We start from the raw sequence: 13,509 nt of genomic DNA, 5'->3' as shown, positions 1-13,509 counted from the left end.
CAATTCTAACACAAACTAATTTTACTTGGTTCGGAGTCTTCATTCGACTCATACTCGAAGGTCTGCACTCGTTAAGTGCTTTCATTGGACAATCACTAATAATTTGAAAAGATGTTTACAAAATGAGTACAAGAACTTGCAAAATGAAATTATCGACAACAAGAAAGTAAAGACTAAATCGTTGGTTGTCAGAGAAGCTTCACAGTGTAGCAAGAGCGTCTTGGAAACAACGCGCACGAGAGCCATTGTAGCAGAAGTTGTTGTATTCTACTCTAGGTGATGGCCTCCTTATATAGGAAGCTCCGGGCACCCGGATCCCTTTCAGGCGCCTAGAGCGTGACGTAGGCCCAGCCAATCAGCGCGCTCCATGTTGCGTTGGGATAGAATTTGTATTCCGGGCATCCGGATCCCTTCCAGGCGCTCAGACCACCATTTTCAGCAACTCAATTTCCTGCAAGAAAATGTTAGTCTGAGACAAATGCAAATTATACTACCCTATAAAACAAAGTATTAGTGCAATAAAAAAAATATAGTAATTAGATTATGTCTCACCAAGACCAGAATCTAGTCACGATCTTAACTTAGATTCCCGAAATGGTTCTAAATTGAATCGACTTCTACTGTTCCCTCGAACGGGGAATGCATCCTCACCAAGTCACTTCCTTCTAGTGACTTACCTTAACTTACCTGCCAGACATCGAGTTAGCCCGTTGACCTGTCTGGACTTCGTGCCAGCTATCAGATCAGTCCATCGACCTAGCTAGACTTCATGCTAGATATTCGATCAGCCCGTCGACCTGTCTGGACTTCGTGCCAACTATCAGGTCAGCCCGTCGACCTGTCTGGACTTCGTGCCAACTATCCGATCGGCCCGTCGACCTAGCTGGGCTTCGTGCCAGATATTCGATTGGCCCGTCGACCTAGCTGGGCTTCATGCCAGATATCCGGTCAGCCCGTCGACCTATCTGGACTTCTCCTGTACACTTAGTCAAAGTCTTAGATCACTACGAAACTAACTTAACCTACCTTGTCATTCATCAAAACCTGAGTTAGACTGTTAGTGCTAACCGCACCAACAATCTCCCCCTTCTTCCTGCAATGACAACATGGATTAAGTTAGTAAAAATATACAAAAATAACTATTACCAAAGAAATGATTTTTTATTTACTTTTTAATTATTTTGGTGTTTGTTAATCTAGTTTTTGCTAACTTAAGCCACCTAACCCTCTCTCTTTGGCATTCATAAAAAAAAATTACAAGCATAAACAGGTTTAAGAAAAAATGGCTAAGTAATGGAAAGAAAAAAATTTAACAAAAATTTGTCAGAATTACTGGGGAAGTTTAACTTTCAAGAATTCAAAGAAAGTTTTGTAAGAAGAAAATAGTTTTCAAAATTTACAAAATGTACTATCTTTTCAAAGCATATAAAATTTGAAAATGCTAGAAAGAGTTAGATGATTAACCGTATATAAAAAATTGAAAGTGAATTTTTAAAAAACATTTAAAATACTTTTCAACCCATTTGAAAAACAATTTTTAAAAAATTGAATTTGAAAAAAGGATAATTTCAAAAATGTCTTGTTAAAAATATAAGGCTTTCAAAAATAAGATGATAAAGGTATATTTTGAAAACAACATTTTGAAAACAAGGGATACTTTGAAATATATTTTGAAAATAATTTTTTTGAAAAGATATAAGCGAAGTTTTCAACAATAAAGCAAGATTCTAAACAATTTTCAAAAATTAGTTTTGCAAATTTAAAACACTTTTCAAAATAGTTTTCAAAAATAAGCTTGCAAAAATTAAAACAATCTTGCTAAAGTATTTTGAAAAATACTTTTCAAAAATAATTTTGTAAAAATATCTTCAAAGAAGAGAAAAGTATGAAAATAATTTGAATTAATTCTCCCCCTGAATCTGACATTAAAAAATCCTCAATTGTCTAACCATTAGTTACTTACTGGCTATCAGAAGATAGCAGTTTTCACTTAGTCAGTCAGGTTAAGTTAATTGAATTCAGTTAGTGTTTGACTAAGCTGAAATACTTAACCTGATTACTATTTATTTGATATTTTAACGCTCAGACTTATGTTGATATACTGATATAAGTATCTTCAAGTCTAGGCAATCTGCCTATGCATCTCACCCCTTTCTAAGTTTAACAATACACAAACAAGGTAGTCCTAGTGTTTTGGTGAGATGCTTAAGTTCTAGCCCTATAGGAGCATGTTTTCTAAGGGTTTGATCTAGACTAAGGCTAAAACTGATTTTTTTAAAAAAAAAAATTCTAAAAATAGGGAATTTTGAAAAATATAAAAATATTTACCCTAAAATTTAAGAAAAAACATTTTTGAAAACAATTTTGTAATTTAAAACTCCTAGTCTATTAATCATAACATGACAAGTCAACATGTGAGATGAAATATAAAGAAGTCAATATATAAGTCAAGCAAAATACACGTAGATAGTAGCAATCTAATCTATCGGCATGATGAGGAGGGTGGTCCGGACCCCAAAGAGTGTAACATCTCTATCAGCTCAGAGTGATGAGTCCGGTCATCCTCTTGAGAGTTGGATATGTCTCGTCGAAGATCGGAGACATCCTGACGTATATCTCGTCCAAGCTCGGAAATCTCTTATCATATGTCCCATCAAAAAACAGAGACCTCCTATCGAAGATCAGTCATAGCTATCTCAAGATGGGTAACTCGGTCGGCTAGGGTGCAAGGAGTGGGACGTGGTGCTCGAGCTAGAGGCGGTGCTGGAGCAGGGTGATCACAGAAAAGTGCATCCATGAACTCGTCTACCTCTGCCTCCTCCCCCTTAGCATCTGGCTCGTCATCCAAGTCAGGCTGGTGTTGGCCCCCCCCCCCCCCCCCTCCGCTAGGACAAGATACCCTCATCAGCTATGTGAATGTCTCCTAAAGAAAAATTCCTAGACCCTACCATGTCAAACTCAATCAGGGCTCTGACATCACCTCTAGTGACATCAATCTCTAAGGATGCAAGTGTTAGTTAGAGCCCTAGAGCCAATCATTTGATGATTGTTGTATGGACTCATTGTATCATATTCTTGTATATTAATAAAGGTATTTGTTTTTTGTTATTATACTTACTTGTATTGGTGCCAAATAACTAAGTATAATAGCGTCCTTGAGTAGAGGGTTCTTACCTATATCAATCGGTTAGTTGAACCGATAGTGAGATGATATAGGGAACACTACTCTTAATCATTCCTAGTCGAGTATTAACATTCAGGGACAATGTTAATGCGACGAGACTAGCATGTAGGTCAACTCGATGACTTGATCTCACAAGTCATGGATATGGAGATATCAAATTGACACATGGGTATGCATTGGAGAATGTATACTGAATGACCCGCCATGAGAAAGTATCATGGATCGTTATATGAGTGTCATATACTTTCTCATGTGACTATTAGTATGACTACTAGTCCTTGGACCTGAAGTCACCATGGATCCCTACATAAGGAGTTACGTACTTTGGTTTCGTCAAACATCACCCGTAACTGGGTGGACTATAAAGGCGATTATTGGGTATGTAACGAATTATGCAGAGGGATGTGAGTAATGTAGATGAGATCTATCCCTCCTATATGATGGGAGTGACATCGATATTCTTGATAGAGTGAGACCACGAAGTGCATGGTCATGCCCAAATGAGTCAATATGAGATATTGAGCTCATTTGATTGAGTGAGTCTACTTGGAGTTCAAGATTTAGATTGTTTAGAGGATGACACGGTCTATGCCTCATATTGATCAATCTAGATGTCTAGGATAGAAGGACACTTGTCATATAATGTGAGGAGTCACAATTAGTAGTCACAAGGTGATGTTGGATCTCAACATTCTTATAACTCGGGTAGTAATGATGTGTTGCTAAATACTGCTCATTACTTATGCTTCTAAATTGGTTTAGGAGCATTGCCAACATTATAAGAACCTATAGGGTCACACACAAAGGACAATTAGATGGAGATTAGGTTCATATGATGAACCAAGAGGATTAGATTCATCTGATGAATCAAATTGGATTAAGAGTAATCCTAATTGAACTAATTGAGTTGGACTCAAGTTGATTCATGTGTTCAATGAGTCTAATTTAGATTATGACTCATTGAATCAATTTAATTAAATGAATTAGATTTATTATATTAAATTAGCTTGAATCAAATGGTTGGATTTAATCAACCATGGGAGTAATGAAGTCAAGTTTGACTTGACTTGAGAGGAAGATGAAGGGTCAAGTTTGACTTGACCATTTGTCACCTCATTGGTGAGTTGGCAAAGAGTGGGCTAATAATGATGTGCCACATCATCAAGGCTAGCATATGTGTATGCCACCTCATGAGGGAGACTAAGAGTTGTGACTCTTGGTATCCCATGGAGGTTTAAAAGCTTTCTTTTCAATGTGGTCGGCCACTTAATTCTTCTTGGGAGTTTTCATTTGGTGAGTAACTTCCTTCTTCTTCCTCTCTTCTTGCTCTCCCTCTCCTCCTCCCTTGGCCGAACCATCTAAGGTGCTAGCACACTTTTGTTTGGTCTTCTCCATCTAGTTTGTTCGTGTGGATACTTCTAGAGGATCATACACTTGACGATCTCGAGATCCGGCGAACCTTTGGACGAGCGGGATTGCGAAGGGCTTCGCATCAAGGGTAAAAGTCTTAACCATGTAGTTCTAGTGTAGATCTAGATGTAATAAACTCGTACTCGTAAAAATTTTATTTTATTTTACTTCACACGGATCCGGTGACATGCGAATCGGGGTTTCCGCAACGCGAAAAAAGCGGTTTTTGCGGCCCGAAATTCCCAACAGCAAGGTATGTGGTCAAGATGTGGCAATAGGGTATATGAACCCGTCTGCTCGTGATGAGTCCAACTGAGTAAATAATGGCATGAAAAATATGTAAACTAATGTCTATGTCTAATCTATGGCATAGGGCATATAGTAAGAATGAGCGAAAAGGACGCATCATCGCGATGTTGCGAGTGGTCAGTGGCAAAGTGCAAGAGACCAAGACCCTATAAAGGACATAGTCCTGAACTCTAAGGGAGACTGACCTAAATAGCATAACTGTGGGTACTCGCTCTTCCCAAAAAAAAAATGAGTAAATCGTATCTAATGTAGTGTGTGAGTAGGGATCACCAAATGGTGGATCCCTAGGGGGATAACACTAAAAAGTGCATGCAGAAGGGTGTAACCCTAGAAAGATACAGATGACAGTAGGAGATAGCGTCATATCAATACCAGCTACCCTCGTGGTATATATAAGGTCATCTACTCTAGCTAGGTTATTGTACAGTTCATCACATAGACCTATGTTGACTAAACTGGTACAATAAACCAAACAATGCAAGTTGTAGCAGTCAATGACCTCTATAGCAGGAATGTATGAACGCACAAAAAACTATCTATCTAAACACCTAGTCCAGATAGGCATGTAGATAGTACTAGCAAACCTAATCCTAAGTTTCTCAGTCGAAAACCTAAGGTCGATACTAGCAATAAGGGCCAACATCAAATCTAGAACATTTCCTAAATTATTAAAGATCTCTAAACTAAGCATAAAGTATTAAAATAAATCAATTTAGAAACTTGGGAAAAGGAGGAAAAGTTTACCGAGGCATCGTTAATGAAGATAATAGAAATGACGACCTTGGTTATTTCACAACGGCATAATAACCGAAGGAGGAAGCAAAATTTTAAATTTGATCCCTCTTGCATTAAAGCCAGATGAGAGCCTTTGCAAGAGTGAAAATGAGAGGTGCAAGGAGTAAGGGGTGCCCTTGCCACCCCTTATATAAGGTGGTTCGGGCGCCCGGACTAGGTCCGAGCGCCTGGACTAGGTCTGGGCGCCTAGAGCAAGGCAAGGCAGGGCAATTGGAGCGTGTTCCGAGCACCCAGAGTTGAATACTAGGGGGGCGAGCAAGGGCACGCTAGGGGTGAGCATTCGGTTAATTCGGTCCATAAATTAACCGAATTAACTGAAAATCGATTTAGTGTTAGCTAACCGAATCAAATCAAAATTTTACTATAACTGAATTAACCGAATTAGTTATTTCAGTTAACACCGAATTAACTAAATTTGTTTACAATAACAATAAAAAGAATTTATACAAAATTAATATCAAATTAACCGAATTAACCTAATTAACCGAATGCTCACCCCTACGGGCATCCCTGGTTTCTGACTCCATTTTTTTAAGTTAATTTAATTTAGAAGTTTAAGTTAATTTCTTAATTTGATTTTTAAATTTAATTTTTTAAGTTAATTTTTCAAATCAATTTTTAATTCAAAAAAGTTTTTAAAATAAGTTAAAATAATTTTTAAATTAATTTTTAAGTAAAAATAACTTTTAAGAAAAATTTAAAATAATTTTTTTAAAGAAAATTTTAAGTTAAGATAATTTTTTAAGAAAATTTTAAGTTAAAACAATTTTAAGAAAATTTTTAAGTTAAAATAAATTTTAAAATAATTTTTAAGTTAAAAAAATTTAAGTTAAAATAATTTTTAAGAAAATTTTTAAGTTAAAATAAATTTTTTAAGAAAAATTTAAGTTAAAATAATTTTAATAAAAATTTTAAGTTAAAATAATTTATTTTAAGAAAATTTTAAGTTAAGATAATTTAAGAAAATTTTAAGTTAAAATAATTTTTAAGAAAGTTTTAAGTTAAAATAATTTTTTAAAAAAATTTAAGTTAAAATAATTTTTTAAGAAAATTTTAAGTTAAAATAAATTTTTTTAAAAAAAAATTTAAGTTAAAATAAATTTGTAAGAAAAAATTTTTAAGTTAAATTTTAAAATAATTCTTTTAATTTAAAATAAATTTTAAGTTAAAATAATTTTAAAGTTAAAATTAATTTTAAAGTAATTTTTCTAAGTTAAAATAATTTTTTTTAAAAAAAATTCTATGTTAAAATAAATTTTTCTAAGTTAAAATAAAATTTTCTAAGTTAAAATAAATTTTAAAATAATTTTTATAAAATAATTTTTCAGTTAAAATATTTTTCAGTTAAAATAATTTTAAGTTAAAATAATTTTTTAAATAATTTTTAAAATAATTTTAAGTTATAATCATTTTTTTTAAAAATAATTTTTAAGTAAAAATAATTTTAAGTTAAAATGATTTTTAAAATAATTTTAAATAAAATTTTAAGTTAAAATAAGTTTTTTTAAGAAAATTTTAAGTTAAAATAATTTAAAGAAAATTTTATGTTAAAATAATTTTTAAGAAAATTTTAAGTTAAAATAATTTTTAAGAATAATTTAAAATAATTTTTTTAGGTTAAAATAAACTTTAAAATAATTTTTACTAATTTAATTAAAAGTCCTTAGTCATCTCACCCAATCTATGTTTTCAATCAGAGAAACCTATAATTTTTGTGAGATGAAGTTAATTCAATTTTTAGGGTTTAGTTTAACTTTGTGTTAGATTTAGGTTTAGCCTTGGGTTCAATAAATATGCATTCTTTGGATAAACTTCTGGGCTATGGTGAGTCACCTGGACATCATTAGAGTAACCATGCCTTCGAAGTTTTCCAAATAGTCCTATCCACTGAACTTAATACAAACCCTTGGTCTAACTTGTTAGGATCCGTAAGGGGTAACTTCAGTTAGTTCTCCTCAGCCAAATGCATCAGGTCGAAGCCATATCTTCCTAGACATGCATAGACTGAGCTTCCCTAACCTACTATCATCCAAAACTTCACCAGTACCGTAGGTCAAGTTAAACTTAGTCCCTTTTTAAGCTAATCCTAATTATCCTACCGGATAGGTTATTTTTGGAGGTGTCAACTAGTTTGGAGCATCTCCCTAAATTATTGATCTGGATTAACTTTTAGTTTTGGGTTTATGTCGATTACTTTTATAATTGTAATCAACTTGATGATAGTTTGGTTTTATTTTTGTTCTATAGTTATTTCTATTATTTGATTTTGGTTTACTTGATTTAATTTTATAGCTAAAATTCTGAATTGGGATTTTGGATTTTACATAATATATTTTATTTTTAGATATATAATATTTATTAATTCATATTTGCGTGGTTAAACATGCTTTCGGAACCCAAACTTTGGTTTGTTTTTTATTTTACGTTATTAGTTATATAAATGATTTATTTGAGTTTGACTTGTATCCAAGTCCAGATTTATTGTATACAGCCTTTTGATTATTTAAGATAAGATCTAAATTTTTAGATCTAGTTGTAAAGTTTTCTAATAGCCCTTTTAGTCTTTTAATTTCATCTTTTAGTGTTGAATTTTCCTCCTCAAGTATTAAAACTTGATTTGGATTAGATTTTTCAATTTGTTCCTTGAGGTGTTGGTTTTCCTCAAGGAGCAATTTATTTTGATTTTCTTGTTCGGTTAATTTTATATTTAGGCAAGAAATAACTTTAAAAAACTTTCTGCTTAAATAAAAATTTACCTCATTGGGACCTTCGGAAACGAGTACGAACTCGTGGCTTGATTCGGGTTCGGACCCGTCTTCCGATTCGTCCTCTAATTCTGACTCACGGGCCATCAACGCGAGGTAGCTCCGGTTCTTCTGCTCTTCGACTTCTGATTCCTCTAAAGACGATTCGTCTCACGTTGCTTTGAGTGCCTTCTTTTTTGTTGTCTTTGACTTGTCATTCTTCAATTTTGGACACTCGTTCTTGTAGTTCCCTTTCTAGTTGCACCGAAAGCAGGTCACATTTCTTGGTTCATCAGTGGAGTTGATCTTCTACAGGTCTTTTCTGCTGAAGTTCTTCTTTCTCCTAGAAAACATCTTTCTTACCAAGTTCACCAGGTACTCTTCGTCTTCTGACTCTTGGTCAGACTCATCTTTAGGTTCAGGTGATGTACGTAGATCTTAGGATCATTTATACATGTTCGGACGCACATCTCTTGTATTTCATTGGCATAATCTATGTTTATTGCATCCTATTTCTTTATAATGTCATACTTCCATTATATTTTATTCGGAGATATGTTCTTTGCTTGTTTTGATTGACAGAAAGTGATTTGGAGCAAAAATAGAGCTTAAATGAAGTCTAGAGCTTCCAGAGTGTCACGAGCATGCGAAAACTAAGTTCTTGCAGGTTTTGGCCATGCGGACACCACACGGCCGTGTGAAGGCCGTGTGGTGGGTGTGTTGAGGCCGTGTGAATGTCACACGACTGTGTGAAGGCCATGTAGAATTTTCAGCACTGCAGACCAAAAGTAAATGGCCATAACTTTGTGTTCGGTTGAAGGTTTGGGTTGTTCTTTATACCGATTTGTATATAACTTCAAGATCTACAACTTTGATGAAGACTTCAACCAGAGAAAACCCCATTTTGATGGTGTAAAAGACGTTGCAATGAAATGTAGTCATTCAGAGCCAAGACAAGGGGTGTGCAAGGGGTGCACAAGGGGTGTATGAGCTCCACACGGCCGTGTAACCTTGACAGAGCAGAAGGAAGGCACGGCCGTGGCAATTCGCACGACCGTGCGGTGTAACCAATGCAGAAGGAAGGCACGATCGTGTCAATTCGCACGACCGTGCGGTGTAACCAGTGCAGAAGGAAGGCACGACTGTGTCAATTCGCACGACCGTGCGGTGTAACCAGTGCAGAAGGAAGGCACGGCCGTGTCAATTCGCACGGTCGTGCCACTCAATCCGAAGGGAGGAGACAGTTGCCCTTGCGGATCTCGCACAGCCGTGACACGGGTCGTGCGGCACCCGTGCCCTAACCTATAAAAGGGTCAAGAACCCTATTCTTGGGGGCATCTTTGGTTCAGGACTTCATTCCTCTCCTTGGGAAAGGGTTCTCCCCTTCGAGGGAATCCCTAAAGCTTCATCCACCGCCATCCCTTGACGTTCCGTCCATCTCCAGAGCAAGGAGACATCCCCAAGACATCGAAAACCTCGGCAAGCATCTCTTCTTCCCCTTCTTCTCACATCAAGGGTTATAAGTATGCTTTACTTTATGTTTTGGGGTTGTTCTTCCCTCACAATGGAGTAGATATCCTCTTCTGGTATTAGGAAGTATTTGTAATATGATAGAGATGAGAATTATGTAGATTCGTCATATTTCTATTCAATGACTTATTAATGTCTTGTTCATGCTTGATGAATTTATATTTCTTTGCACGCTTTGTTGATTGATGTGGAGGATCGTTAATCACGCAAAGGGGATGCCCTAGAGCATATTGACCAAGGTACCCTAGTGACAGGGGTAACCCTTTCCGGACGTCTAGGACGTTCCCTTAAAAGGAGAAACAATTTCTTAGGAATTGCTGCTCTCGTAGAAAGAGTGCTCTAGATCGTATACCCGAGGGGCCCTAGTGACAAGGGTAACCCGTTCACGGATGTCTAGGACATTCTCTTGAAAGAAGAGGAAATTCCTCCATAAGGAAGTAGGAAATCGTACCAAATTTACTAGACATGTTATTTACTAGACATGTTTTCCCGTGATCTACTGAGGCGCCCTCGTAACAGGGGTCAACCGTTACAAGATTTCATAGGAATCATCTCTATTTGATACTTAGGGATATTTACCAATTTAACTTCCTGCAAGAGCATGGACATAGAGGGTAGAAACTAAGCAATCTATGTAATATCTCCTAGCATTATAATGAAACCGAAATCCTAGAATCCATCTCCCACAGCTCATTCCCTCCAAGATTAAGTCTCTCTCTCCTCTCTCTTCGTCTCACTCTTCGTCTCAACCTTCTTTCCCTCTCTTTAATCACACTTGTTAGTTTGTAAGCGTCAAAGCCAACTCTCAACCGTTTAGATAACTTACTTTGTGACATCTCTAGTGCCTAATCAACAGTCCCTGTGGTTCAACAATATTATATATTACTGACTATGAATACATGCACTTGTGAAATCGTAACAAGTTTTTGGTGCCATTGTCGGGGACTGTTCACATTAACATTAGTAGATTAGCAATTTAGTTAATCTAGACTTGTGAATAGTTTTTATTTTTCCATTTTCATAATTTAAAAAAAATTACAATTTGTTTTCCATAAAAACTTGCATGTTCTTTCTTGTCTTTAAATTCTACATTTAATTCTGCATTATGTTTTTTTAGATATCCATGAGTACTAACATGTCAAGCAGAGCCTTAAGAGATTTCTCTGCACCCATTTCTGTAAGATTTTTTATCTCCCATTGTGCAACCTTACATTGAAACAGAAAATTTTCAACTAAACCCAGAGTTAATTTTCATGATACAAGGTCACAAATTTGGAGGAGAAACATCAGAAAGTCCTTATCTACACCTTGAGACATTTCTAGAGCTTTGTGATATGGTGAATTGTGAAGGAGTGTCAGCAGATGTAGTTCGATTGATAGCATTTCCTTTCAGTATCAAGGATAAAGCAAGGACTTGGTTATATTCCCTTCGTCCTCAAAGCATCACAAGTTGGAAACAATTGGAGAAGCAATTTCTGGATCATTTTTTCCCTCCAAGTAGAACAATTTATATGAGGAATTGCATCACAAATTTTGCTCAAGCATATGGAGAATCATTATTTGAAGCATGGGGCAGATTCAAGAGTCTACAAAGACAGTGCCCTCATCATGGTTTGGAAAAATGGCTAACCCTACACATATTCTATAAGGGAATTTCTTTCTCAGATAAGTGTTTGTTACATTTATCAGCTAGAGGTTCTTTTATGGACAAGAGTGTAGATGAAGCATATACATTGATTGATAAAGTAGCATTGAACCTGCATGAATGGTCAAGCAAAAGTTAGATGGAATCTCCATCAGAAATTCAAGAAGTACAAGCCATATATACAGGAGGGTCTGTCAAACAAAATACAAGTCAGCCATCCGAGAGTTTTGAAATCCACAAGTCACAAAATGAGGAGTTCAAACATTTGGGGGCAAAGATTGATAACATTGTTTCAAAATGGTTTAAACAAGATCCCCCTCCTACACAGACAATGTCTAGTGAACAGTGTAATAATTTTAAGTTGAGAAGTGGCAAGAATCATGAAGAACTACTGAAGAAGGATTTGTTTAGAATTGAGGAGAAGAACAATAGAAGACCTCAAGAACTCAGTTTCATTACTCCAGGAAGTTCCCAAAGGCCACAAGTATCTTTCCCTCAACGATTGATCACACCTACACTAGATAAGCAAGTTAGACCTCCTCCATAAGCTCAAAGGGAATATGGGAAAAGGGAATTACCTTTCCCAAAACCTTCACTAAAGGTTCCTTTTCCACAAAGGCTAGTGAGGGTCAATGAAAATGAAGACTTTGGCAAATTATGTGATACTAATATGGTTGAGTGTAGATTTTTGAATGTATATGAAGATGAGGACTCTTCAGATGAGGATTGTGATGATAATACAGTGGATAACAAGTTTTTAGATTTACCTTCTGGGCTTATTGGATGTTATGATGAAATTGAATTTTCAGATGATGAATGCGATGTGGTAGATCAACTTAAAACTGCAAATGAAGTTAGTGATCCTCCTATAGATGATTCTCCCACTGAGGATATTGATGTTGGTTTATTTTTTGATGCTTGTGTTGATGATGATGTTATGAAAGGAAGTGTAGGGAGCTGTGTTGTGGAAGTAGCATCTCAAGAATCGCCTCTTTTATCCACACAACCTTCAGAGATTATGAGAGTTACAAGGATTGAACATGTTGTGAACTGATTATTGCCCAATTTGTCGCAAATTGGGCATCAAACAATGATTATACCAAACCCCTCCTACACTAATGTAGCATAGGAATGACTCGAGTCGTCCACCAACGAAAACAATGATAGGATGGTAAACTTAGGGTCGTATATTATTTCTATTTTTGGGGTTTCAATATGGAAATGGGGATTTTGGATTTTGATTTTAAATTTAACAAATGAAGAGCAAAGCAAGTAGGAAATTAATCTAGTGCTAGAATGAAATCTAACTAAGTGCGAATAATTAATCCACAACGCATTGTCACTCTACGTTATGGATTAACTATCAACACAACTAAACTAATAAATGAAATAGCAAAGTATTAAATGAAAACTAATCTAGTAAATGAAAGAGAATGCAAGTAATAAAAATTAAGTCTAACCTAACTACCATTGCAGAAATAAAAGACAATATGAAATAAAATAAAGTAAAGCAAAGCATTTAATGAACCCTAAAGCACGTAATGAAACCTAAACTAATCTATCCTAATTGCATCCAAATAAAGAACTAGAACTTAATGAAATTGAAAGAACAAGACAAAGCAAGAATTAAAAAACTAAAATGCATCAAATTGAACATAATTATTGGTTGAAGCATTTCATCGAACACATTGTAGGCGTGTAACTAATTAAGCTTAGTAAGTACAATTTAAACATGAAAAATCATATTCAATACAAGCATTCAATAAAATAACTTCAACACAAGCAAATATCAACAATGAACAGAAAATAAACTAAAAACTTCAACCACATTCCACACAACTTCTTCAATACCAATGACTATCCTCGCTGTCACACGAGGACCCAGCTTCGGA

The 13,509-nt window shown here is 35.4% G+C and overlaps 1 non-coding gene across 1 annotated transcript; it reads right to left on the bottom strand.

The window, feature by feature from the left end:
• Window positions 1-11,481: 11,481 nt before the first annotated feature.
• Window positions 11,482-11,587, bottom strand: LOC121983484. Its single transcript, XR_006112534.1, has one exon. It is a non-coding gene; the product is annotated as a small nucleolar RNA R71 (small nucleolar RNA).
• Between the last annotated feature and the right edge of the window lie 1,922 nt (window positions 11,588-13,509).

This window comes from Zingiber officinale, chromosome 5A (genome assembly GCF_018446385.1).
Source record: "Zingiber officinale cultivar Zhangliang chromosome 5A, Zo_v1.1, whole genome shotgun sequence".
NCBI lineage: Eukaryota > Viridiplantae > Streptophyta > Magnoliopsida > Zingiberales > Zingiberaceae > Zingiber > Zingiber officinale.
The sequence above is the reverse complement of the archived record's forward strand: the minus strand, read 5'-3'. Positions and strand labels throughout refer to the sequence as shown.